Raw genomic sequence first — 12,508 nt, 5'->3', positions numbered from 1 at the left:
CATGGCTTTGATACTCTGACACGTCCTATTTTGTACAGGACTCACCCCAGGCTAAACTTTCTTTCACTCTGTCAGACGGGGCCAGTGAGGTGGTGGCCTAGCAGTTATCTACCGCTCTGAACACGCCCTCTGTATCTTATCACAAATGCAGATTCCTCCTGTAGAAACACTCTCTCCCTGCTTACAAAGTCAGATCTCTAAAGGCATTTTCCTGATCTATCAGACTCCACCACTTACTTTCTGATCCTTCCATTTCAAACTCACCTGAGTGCATATCTTTTAGTCACACAATTTTGGGCAACTTTAATATCCACATATCTCTTTTCCATGATCACCACTAGCTTAGAAACAGGTTTCCCTACTATGCATAGATCCGTCTGAAAACCAAGTCCCCTGCTCAGGGGGTAGTCCACCCATCCAGTTTTTCGACCAATATCAAATCTATCTCTCATATCAAAAATCACAATCTATAATTCAAGATCAACTAACTGACTTTCAGGACAAGAGCAGCTCATTACACCCCAACCGGACTGGTTTCAGGTTGCATCAAAGCACTGAGGGCAAGATGCACTAAACTAAACAAGCCTTTAATGAGCTTTTAACAAGCCTTTAACGAACAAGTTTTTAACCCTGGCATCATAGGCGCCCGGTATAAGAGGCTTGGGGAGGCTAAGCCTCCCCTGCTGCAGCAGGATGGATCAGCTGTGGAGTCCCGCTGCTCTGGGGGGGTTTAAATTGTTGATTTACCTCCATCCTCACAGCAGGAGCTGCAGTGAAAGCCTTGTGTAACCAGTTGTAGAAATTGGTTTATGGTTTAATTTGTTTACCTTACTGCTGGGAAAGCAGGGGGGGGGGGGGGGGGGGTTGGCTGGAGGTGTCCTGGGTTGCCAGGGAGATATTTAATGAGGATGACTTCCTGACCTGCACATGAGAGTTCATACCAAAGAGACTTGCACTGACACCTGAGGACAGATAGCAGCAGAATCGGATACTGGGCCAGCATGATCAGAAAATGGCACCGGACAACAAAGGTAGAAAAGATCATTTTATTTTCATTATAGTGTTTGGAATATGTCCACTTTGAGAATCAGGTGCTCAACATTAAAAGTTTATATTTATTTACTTATTTATGGCATTTTATCCTACATTAAACATGAATTAGGGTGTTTTATGGCTCTACATGAGAATTGTAATGATATGATCCCTTGTTTCATATTGTTGACGGTCTGCATTTTCCATGTGGGTAGTATATTGGTGTATTAGGTTCTGCCCAGTGTATTATTTATGGTACAGTAAGGTTCTGAGTGTGTTTTTGCACAAAGTTGTGCATATTGTTTTGCAGTTGAGCGATTGTTTTTAGAATATGCTTTGAGCAACCACTTTATTCTTTGACATATGATACATATCTAATATCTAAATTTAATAAAAGTTATTAATTGTGACTTTTATTTTTTCTGTTATCAGACAATTATGGATTTAAGCTCCACCCCTGGCCCCACCCTACCCCGCCCCTTTAGCCTCCCCAAACAGTTGGGCCACCGAACGCCTATGCCTGGCATGTACTAAAGCCCAATTTCCGACGACGGTGGCAGCAAATGAAAATGGAATGCAGATGAGCAAATTGTGTAGAAACTCTATTGAAATGAGATGCACTAAAGTTTTCCGCTTGCCCTAACGCAGGAAAACTCTCGTTGGGGCTGCCCGGCTTCAAAAACAATGTAAAAAAAAAAATCGGGAGGGGGCAAAAACGCTTGTCAGGAGTGTCCTTTATGGATGGCCTTGCCCCCCCCCGCCCGAGGTCGCCGCTGCTCCCCGCTCCCCCTGCATTAAAATCGTGACTTTTTTAGACAGCCCCGGCCCCCTCTCCCTCCCTTCCTCTCTTTCTGCTTTTTTTTAGAAAAAATAGCTCCTGCTGTCCCCCCTGAGGTTGTCGCCGCCGCTCCCCCCCCTCCACTGGGCCCCCCTCCGTCTGAAACCGGGCCCGTGCAGCGCCTCTCACCTCTGTGTGAAGGCGCTGCATGGGCAAGAACAGCTGATTGCCTCCTCCAAGTCTCCGACATCCCTCCTTCCTCCTGGGCCCACCCTCGTCTGATGTAAGTAACCTACGTCAGACGAGGGTGGGCCCAGGAGGAATGGAGGGACGTCGGAGACTCGGAGGAGGTGATCAGCTGTTCTTGCCCATGCAGCGCCTTCACACAGAGGTGAGAGGTGCTGCACGGGCCTGGTTTCAGACGGAGGGGGGACGGTGGGGGCGTGGTACATGGGCGGAAGATGGCGGGAGCTGTTTTTTCTAAAAAAGCAGAAAGAGAGGAAGGGAGGGAGGGACAGGGGCTGGGGCTGCCTAAAAAGGTCACAATTTTAATGCAGCGGGGAGCAGCGGCGATCTCGGGCAGGGGGGGGGGCAAGGCCGTCCATAAGGGACGTGTTTGTTTTTGTTTTTTTTTTTTATGTTTTTGGCATGCGCAGAGCAGCCAGCATGCTCTGCGCATGCTTTACGGGCTGATTATCAACGGTTTTTAACGAAGGGTTAGAGAATGCAATAGCCGTTCTGTACCGATTCGTTATGGAATTCGTTATGGAACGGCTCTAACGAGGACTTTTGTGCATCTTGCCCTGAGACAAAACTTACCATCACCACATGCATAAATCATCACTTGGCCCAAGATAAAGCAGTACTCCTTTTATTGTTACACTTGATGGCTTCATTGGATCTTATTGATCTCGATCTTCTGCTTAATCGACTACGTGAAATAGGAATTACCAACGTAGCTCTTGAATGGTTTTCTTCCTACTGCTATAATCGAACCAGTACTGTAATATGGCAAGACTCCCAATCTCAAACATACTCCCTTCCATGTGGGGTATCACAGGGATCTATACTTGCCCTCACACTTTTTAATATATTTGTCACTGCTGCTTGCCCTTATTCAATCGTTAGATCGGACATCCTATGTATATGCTGATGATATACAGATTCTTACCATTTGACTATCTCTGCTCATAAAATTTTGGAATTAAATGCTAAACTATGCATCTTTGAGTCCAGACTGCTGAGCTAGAAGCCAACTTCCCAAGCTAATGTACAGACCGTAGAGGCAGAAAGAATCAGTCCTAAAGTGATCTGGTCCCTTATAGTGGGACCCAGCTTGTTAACAGGAGTGTTACTGATTGGGACATATAGAGTATTTGCTTCAGAGGCGTTCTCCCAGCTCAGGAAATGAGGGATGACCAACTGAGATGGAGGTCAAGTGAGCTCTGCTCATACACATCGCCTATCTGACCCACATCACCCAGCTGACCCACCAGACTGCAGGGTTGCTGCCCGGCAGCACCAGGTAGTGATAGGCGGGAAGATGGATCAGTTTCGAAAGCAGGGAGCTGTGCGGGACATGCTGCAAAGGCAAGTCAAAGCAAGACACCGAGCACAGCAGCAGCTTTTGGAGGGAAGAAGGACCGTATCAGAAGCCAGGAACTGTGCAGGACATGCTGGTTGGACTCCACAGAGTGGACTGCAGTGCCACTCTGTGGTCCCAGTCGCGTTAGCTTCCCAAGTGATAACATTGGGAGATAGTTGCTCGAGACAGAAGAAACCCCAGAAGAACAACCAGACAAACAACGATCTGCCTGGCCAAGCCAGCAGAGCTGGGACAGAGCAGCAAAAACAGATGATTCAAGGTGGCCAGCGCGTGTGGCTGCCACCAATTAAACCCCTCATGCAGCTGAGCCGAAGTGCTGATGTGAGATGCCAGTGGCTGACTCCAGAGACCTGGGCACATCTAACCAGTGCGATGGAATTGAGAAGGCCAGTGAATGCAGATACCAGTGATGTGCCCACCACCTCACAACCTCAAGCGGGGACTTGAGAAAACTGCCCAGGACTGGAATCCCTTGAGACAAGGACCCTTTGACTCACTCAGAAACCACCCTGCCGTACAGCTAACTTCGTGTCTTCTGTCTCACCCTAAAGCGGCCCCATGGCAAGACGAAGAAAAAGCTTCCCTCGTGGCCTGATGCCATGTGGAGGAGAGTGCCTGACACCAAGAGAACCGGGAAACAGCAGACACCAGTCTTCAACGAGAATGGACAGGGACCACAGCGAACACCAGACTCCCACAGGGTATGGACAAGGAGCCCATGCGACCCTGCAATGCAGGATCATCGACAGTGAGGCAAGTTCACTGGAAGGGTCTCCATACCAGGCCGGGTCTCCACACCAGGCCCAGCACTGGGAGGGAAAGCATGCCAGGCATTGAGATGGCTGCATGGTGGGTAAGAGCTGTCAACAGCAAACTGCAGCAGACCACATGGACATTAGCTGAAGGGGGACATAAACCGAAGAACAGCCACAGGAGTCTATCACCAGGGAAGAGAAGAGGTTGTAGAAGAGATACCCAGTTCCCACCAGAGGTGCAGCAGGAAAGCGCCGGCCTAACCAAAACTGAATGTGTTGGCAGAGCTGGATGTGATAGGACAGGCGCCGCTGGGACAGCAGACACAGGCAGGAGAAATTCTGAGGAATAGAGACACATCTGGTGACCCTCCTCCCCCCCAACGAGAGTAACCAAGGCAACAGTGATGATTTAAAAAAGAACAAACCCAAAACCCCCCCAGTGAGAATAACTGAGGTAACCGTGATGATGAAAAACCTGCAGCCCAGGCAGAAAAAAACAGACCACCCAACCACACTCACACAAACACAAATGCTCAAAAAAACAACAGAAAATGGACTAACTTAACCAGACGGGAAGAACCATTGAGTTTCTCCCCTGAGCCAAGCAACCTCCAAAATGTCCAGCCTAAGGACATGGATTCTATACTACATTACAACAATATGGATAATGGGGATATCAACCACAACACCAAAAGACTGGAACAAAATTCTAGTACGCATCACGGAAAGATGACGCCCTCACCAGCAATGGAAGAACCTTATCACAAATATAACAAAGAAACCAACAACACAAAACCACACCAGAAAAATAGCCAACAAAACCACAATCCCACACATATTCACAACCAGAGAGAAAGTAAACACCCACACCTTCTGGACAATAACGATGGATGAACACAATAATGAAATACTCAAGGATATACATTTCATGAGGAAATGGGATGAAGCAAGTAAGAATACAGTAAACAAATTAGCACCACTCAAAACAAAAACAAGAATTAAAAAGCATCCACGCCTCTGGTTTAATGACGAACTACTACACATGAATGAACTGTGCAGGAAAGAACATGGGCCAAAAACAAAACACACAAACAAAGCCACATGGCGTAAAGCTGTAAAAAAAATATACAAACAACATAAAGAAAGCTAAAGCAGAACACATATGTGAACAAACTAACACAAAAAAAATATTCAAACTCATTAACAAACTACTGAAAACCCAAGACATACCAGCATCAACCGAATCGCCTCCAACCGCAGATGAGCTGGCACACTGTTTCAAAAACAAAATAACAAGCACAAAGTTAAACCTAGCAAAACCTCAAACATCCATAACAGACTTCCTATAGGAATGCAAAATAAACGACATCCACACTATGGCAGACAGAATCTGGTCCACATTTAAACCCCCAGAACTCAACATAGAAAGAAAACTATTAACAAAATACACACATGCACACTGTATGCTAGACTACTGTCCTAACTACATGATGAAAGACCCAAACACATCACATGTTAGCAAAAGGACGATTCCCAACAGACAAAGGTGACATATGAGGCATATTTTCAAAGCACTTAGCCTTCCAAAGTTCCATAGGTTTCTATGGAACTTTGGAAGCCTTAGTGCTTTGAAAATATGCCGGATAGTACTAACACCAATCCCCCAAAACACAAAAAGCTAAATTATTGACATCACTAACTACAAACCAGTGGTTTCAATACCACTACTGACCAAAACGATGGAGGGCCTTGTAGCACAACAACTAGTGGAATACCTGATGCAATTTTAAATCCACCACAACACTGCACTGAGAAGTTATAACAACCTTGATAACGAAATTCAGAAGCTTCATATGCCAAGGACAAAACATACTGCTATTACAATTTGATATGTCAAGTGCGTTTGACATAGTAGATCATATGACACTAATGACTTTGCTAGACAACATAGGTATCTGAGGAGCAGTGGCAGCATGGTTCCTGAGGACCAGATCCTACATTGTGAAGATGTCTAACCAGCTATCAACCTTATGGATCTGTGTGTGCAGGTGCCACAGGGATCACCAATATCACCTATACTGTTCAATGTAATGATGGTGCCACTCGTGGAAAAAAACTGGAAATAATGAGCTTCTACCCATTCATATATGTAGACGATGTCACCATCTACATAGTATTTCACAAACTTTTCACAGAAATAATGATAAAATGCCATTTGTACCTCCCACCTAAAATGTGCATTGTAAGCCATTTGGAACCGAAACCTGTTTTTTGGATAACATTGGGATAGCAAGAACGCATAAATAAATAAATAAATAAATAAATGACGCTCCTGGAGGATTGAGAGGAGAAATCTGCTTCAGTTATGCTGGTTCAAATAAGTACATTGCCCATTAAGCCCAGAATTGTGACTTTGGATTCATTGTAGGGTGCAATGGTGGGATTAGAAGCATCTCTGGTTAAAAGGATGGATCATGTCTTATCCCTGGTGCTCCTGTTGTAGGTGCAAGTGGAGGTGGTAGAAAAGTAGTTGATGTTAGAACTACCCTTCATTGAGGTTCAACAACTTAGGAGCTATGATTTCACTGTTAAAGATCTTGCTAGAATACACAGGCGTTTGGGGAAATTCTGGGAACTACTGCAAAAGATTACATTTGAAATTTCACAAATTTTCCATTCTGTTGGTACCTTGAAGAGGTATTATGTGGAGGTATTCAAGATCCCCGAGTCTATAGCTCTAGTTGCTAGGCTTTTACAGCATATTCTAGTTGGATGTGAGAACATAGCGGGAAGTTGGCAAATGGATGTATTGGCCCTACTTCAACAAAATCAAGGTTAGTCTGAGAGGGCCTTGTGACATATACACTAGAGCATGATACGATCTGAAGTCTTATAAAAATTTCATGCCAGAATTTAACCTTTTTTTGTGTGTGGGATGGGGGTTTCTTGTATCTTGTATTTCTACAGCCTCTCAGGAGAGGTGAAAACTCTTTCCATAGTTAAAAGCCAGAAGGTAATTTCTTGTGGGGCCTTTTGTTCGCCACTTTCCGTGTTTGTGTTAAAGGCATACACTTAAATTTCCTGGTTAATTTTTTTTTTTTGGCTTCTGTTCTTGGAGGCTCTAGGGGAAGTTGTGGGGTAGTGGAACTTTTTGAAATGAATCCTCTTGTGCTGTTTGGCTTGCTTGTCTAGTATTTTATTGCATGATCATCAACTCCTCTTTGGGATCTCATCCCTAATTATGGTCTTTGTTCCAGTCAGAATTTTATTTTGGCTAAAATGTCTAATATTCAAGGAGGTTTTGATTATGAATCTTATTTGAAATTGCAGTTGGTGAAACTCTGAATCTACTCTAGATGAAAGAAAGGGAAAGAGGAGATGGTTAAAAGTAGCCAAGCGGTTAGTGCAGCGGACTTTGATCCTGGGGAACTGGGTTCAATTCCCACTGCAGCTCCTTGTGACTGTGGGTAAGTCACTTAACCCTCCATTGCCCCAGGTACAAAATAAGTACCTGTATATATGTAAACCGCTTTGAATGTAGTTGCAAAATACCACAGAAAGGCGGTATATCAAGTCCCATTTCCCTTTCCTTTTCCCTTAAATGTTATCCTATAGCAGACTTGTATAAAGTATTAGGTAGAATTTTTCACAGAATGAAGTGAGACAAAACTTTACTAAGGGGGTCTTTTACTAAAGATTAGCTCGAGTTATCTGCAGCAGGTTCCATTCTTATTCCTATGGGCCCTGCAGCACATAACTCGAGCTAATTTTTAGTAAAAGACCCACTAAGAGAACAGACACCTGAAACACATTCTAGCAATGGTTACAGGAGAAAATAGTGACAATTTAGGCTAGTCACAGAGGGGTACCTTGGTGACAAGGAAAAGAGGGATAAATGACAAACTGGGTGGACGAGTTTCTGCTGACATCTGTTGCTGTGATTGAACTTTTTAGGGTCTTAGTTACTAAATCTCCCTCTTAAAATGACACATAAATGACTTTATTTAATAGAACTGGATTTCAGTTTATTGCATTTCCACGCAGGTATATTGAGGCTTTTTTTTCTAGTTGTCAAGAAAAGGGTGAATGTCTCTGATTGTCCTTTGTTCCCCCCCCCCCCCCCACTCTACTTTGGGCTGTTATTAGTAAAATTCTTTAAGCCCACAACAGATTTATCGTTTTATTCTTTACTAAGTGATCTGTGTTCCTATGTGTAACTGAGATGAGGGATCTGTTAGTGAGTTCTATGTAGGACACCACAGCAGTCCATCTTGCTCTTTTTTCCAAATTGGAGGTGTGTTGTGGTCTAAATTTTGCAGTTTTGATTTTTCATAGGTAGGACTGGTACAGTTTGAATTCTTGGACTTAATGTTGGTATGGTAAGTTTCTGTGTGTCCATTTTCAGGCTTGTACGTTCATATAATGTCCAGTAGTAAAGGGAGTGTGCCAGAGGAGGGAGTGGGAATGAGAATGCCTGGAAAGCAGGGGAAGAGGAGAGGAAGGTGAGAGATCAGGGGAGGATAGAGGTGGGGGAAGAGGAGATAAAAGGAGGGACAAACAGTGAAGGGATGGGGAAAAAAGCAGGAAGAGAGGGAGAGCAGAGAAAGTAGTGATAGATAAGGGAATTAGAGGTGGGAAGGGTGAGTGAGTGGAGAAAGATTGTGTTTGACAATAAAGGGGAGGTTGAGAAGAATGCATTTAAAATAATAATAGTAATACAAAAAAGAAAGAATGGAGCCTATATCATAATTGAAAGGAGGAGGACATTAGGATGGATAATAGAAAAAAAAACTTAGAGAAATCAGCAAGGAGAGAAAATGGAGTGGGGAAGAATAAAGAAATGAAAATCTAGAATAAAAAAGTTTGAAAATATTTTGTACCCTACAGTGGAGGGTATTCTCTTTTTAGCTGGTGAAAAACTTACAGGTAAAAGTATCTGCAGACTATGAATCAATGTGAACAGTTCATGAACAGCAGGAGCAATCAGAATGAAAGGAAGCCAGAGATCAACAGAGGATTACTAGTAATGGTAGAAGTTAAGCATTCTTGCTGCAGGTATAAACCTGGAAGTCATCTGTTAGTTTGTTCTAAAATTCACACTTCATCAGCTCTCATAATCCTTTGGGATTCCCATTTGCTCATTCCAATTTGACTGAATTCTCATGCTATAGCCCATCCACACAGCTCCCCTTCTTACTGCCCCTTGTACATTTAACTTTTCTATTTCTTATGTCGTCAACTCTGGAATTATTTTCCCCTCCTTTTACACTAGATCTCATTGTAGCTGAAAGGTTACGTCCAAAATCGCAGTCTGAAAATCAGACTTAAAACAGCCTTGAGTGAGGGGTATTATAAATGTAGATGAAGATTTCCGACAGTTAGGGATCCTTACCTTTATTCCCTTTCTCCAAAAGCAATAAGATCAATTATAAATGTTTTTGGTGGACACTCCAGACAGCTGTAACCTTAGGTTTGGGGTTGGAAATGTTCATTCAGAGCTTTTGTGTTGGGGTGGGGGAAGGGGTTGGAAATAATAAGATTGAGGAGGGGGTTAGAGATAGAGGGGGGATTCTGAAGGGAGCTATAAGAGCTCTCTGGCTTCTTGAGTCTTGATGGTTGGTAGTTGGTAGAGGGAAGTTGGAGGAGTGGGGGATTTATAGTTTTGTTATATTTTTGTGCCTTAGCTGCCTTTCCTTCTCCCCATTTGAAGGGAACAGGAATGGGACTTGATATGCTACTTTTCTGTGGTTTTTGCTACTACATTTAAAGTGGTTTTCATTGTACTTAGGACAATAGAGGGTTAAGTGACTTGCCCAGAGTCACAAAGAGTTGTAGTGGAAATCGAACCCAGTTCCCCAGGATCAAAGTCTGCTGCACTAACCACTAGGCTACTCCTCTACTTGTCCACTGAAGTGCAACTTGTTTAACATAGGATTTCTGTCTCTTGATGGAGGGGAGGTAGGAGGAGGAGTTTTTATATATAAATTGGATGACGGAAAGGTTTTTCTTTGCTTTATCGTGTAAATGTTCACATTTCATTCATTGTTCAGTATATCTATTGACTGTGATATATTTTGGCGATACAAATTGTTGAATTGTTGGTTTGGAGGAGTAGCCTAGTGGTTAGTGCAGTGGACTTTGATCCTGTGGAACTGAGTTTGATTCCCACTGCAGCTCCTTATGACTCTGGGTAAGTCACTTAACCCTCCATTGCCCCTGGTACAAAATAAGTACCTGAATATATGTAAACCGCTTTGAATGTAGTTGCAAAAACCTCAGAAAGATAATCAAGTCCCATTTCCCTTCCCCTTTCTAAAAGAAAAGTCTATAAGCCTTTATTAAGATGGACTTGGAGAAAATCCACTGCTTATTTCTAGGATAAGCAGCATAAAATATATTGTACTATTTTGGGATCTCGCCAGGTACTTGTACCTGGATTGGCCACTGTTGGAGACGGGATTCTGGGTTTGATGGACCTTTGGTCTCTCCCAGTAATGCAATGCATATGTTCTTATGAAAGCACTTTGGATGTCATGCCCTGTATAACAGGAATTTTAAAGCTGCTCTTCTGTTTACAGCCCTCTTAGCACCTTGTCTTTGCTCTTCTATCTTGCATTCAAGGTTTTATTTCTCTTTCCCACATGTGGCATGCACACATCTGTGCTATTGTCTACAAATAAAGCAATTGGGGTCATGTGTGTTTTTCTTATTCTACCCATAGACAACTATGGGCAACTTCCCATAGACAACTGTGGGCAACTTCCAATTATAGTGAGAAGCAGTGTAAGAGGAACAGAATGAGGGAGAGGGGAGAAATAGCATAATACAGAATAAAAAAAATCTTTGAACTTCATAACTAGCTGCACTACTTTTAGAATGGAATAAATGCTATTGTATTGAGGTAGCAGTCTAACAAGTATTCATTTGTGCTTTTCATCATTGTATAACTAACATACCTGGAGCACTCTGTGTAATGTAGTATGTTGACTTACAGTGGAACAGTCATATCTGTATTCTACATATATTGTTATTGCACTGTGTGCTCTCCTCTTTAAACATTTTTGTGTAATGTAATATGCTCGTAGAATTCCTTTCAAATGATTGGCCTTTCCTATTTTATTTATCAGAAAAAATTTTTATTGATGACAAATTGGGATCAGTACATAGACCATAGAATTATGTAGCATTGCTATTGCTAATCTAACAATGCATTAATGCAATATTCTATTGTCGAACAGTCATTAAGATTTTAAAGTTTAACAACCTAACATAACTCTAAACTGGTATAACAGATGTTTAATATCAAACCAATACCGATTAGTGCTAACCATAAACTATTAACCCCCCTTCCTCCTTCCCTCCCCCACCCCAAACTTCTCCCCCACCTCATGACCCACTTCCCATTCACCTCAAACCCCCTCCCCCCAATCCACAAAAAAGCTATGAGAATAAGACAATGAGCGAGATGGTATCAATCCCTAAACTCCTTTCCTATTTTAAGTGGTGTTCTTTCCCACTTCTATAACTTCGTAAATTTACTAAGATTTGGCTTCGCCAAGATTTGGCAATCAGTCAAAACCAAGATATAAATATAAACACAAACTCCATTGGTAACAATTTGCTTTTGTTGAAATCCATCATGTTAATCTTTTGTCTCTTGGACCTTTGTTAATGTTTAAATGTTAACCTTTGGCTTTGAGTACAGTCTTTCAAGCAGACCTTTGTTCTTTAGAAACCATATGCTGAATTTGGTTCATGCTCTTTTTTTTTTTTTAACATGATACTCATAGCTTAGTCATTACAGCTTTAAAGCTTTCATCCTATAAAAAAAATTCTAATTGAAAAGGGCCTTCTGTAAACTTTAATTTATGTTGTGTCATTAACATACACCACTGAAGGCAGATTAAAATGACTGGAGCCCTCTTGGTAATCTTATGAACTAAACTTTAAATAAAGGGAGGGGGAGGTTGTCTTGTAGACTTAAGCCAATTCTTCTCTACCCTTTCCTAGAGGTGCACCTTGCCAGTCAGGTTTTCAAGATCACCACAGTTAGTATGTATGAAAGATTTATATGCAACAGACCTCCATTGTATGCGGATTCTACGTCATGCATATTTGCTGTGGTAATCCTGAAAATATGACTGGTTAGATGCGCGTTTACAGAGGATTGAGAAGCACTGACTCGTGCTACAGGAAAAGGTGGGCGGGAGGAATCAAATCTAGGTTTGGAGTTAACAAATTTTGTTTTAACTTTAACTATATACCTCAAATCCCAAACTGTGATATAAGCATATTATCCTTTGCTTTAGTGCTCCATTAAATGATGATAAAAAACAC

The 12,508-nt window shown here is 42.4% G+C and overlaps 1 protein-coding gene across 4 annotated transcripts in view; it reads left to right on the top strand.

Moving 5' to 3' along the window:
* Positions 1–12,508, top strand: part of LMO7 (LIM domain 7) — a 398,841-nt gene that overhangs the window by 189,400 nt on the left and 196,933 nt on the right. The window lies entirely within an intron of this gene.

This window comes from Microcaecilia unicolor, chromosome 4, assembly GCF_901765095.1.
Source record: "Microcaecilia unicolor chromosome 4, aMicUni1.1, whole genome shotgun sequence".
NCBI lineage: Eukaryota > Metazoa > Chordata > Amphibia > Gymnophiona > Siphonopidae > Microcaecilia > Microcaecilia unicolor.
This window is presented reverse-complemented; position numbering and strand designations above follow the sequence as displayed.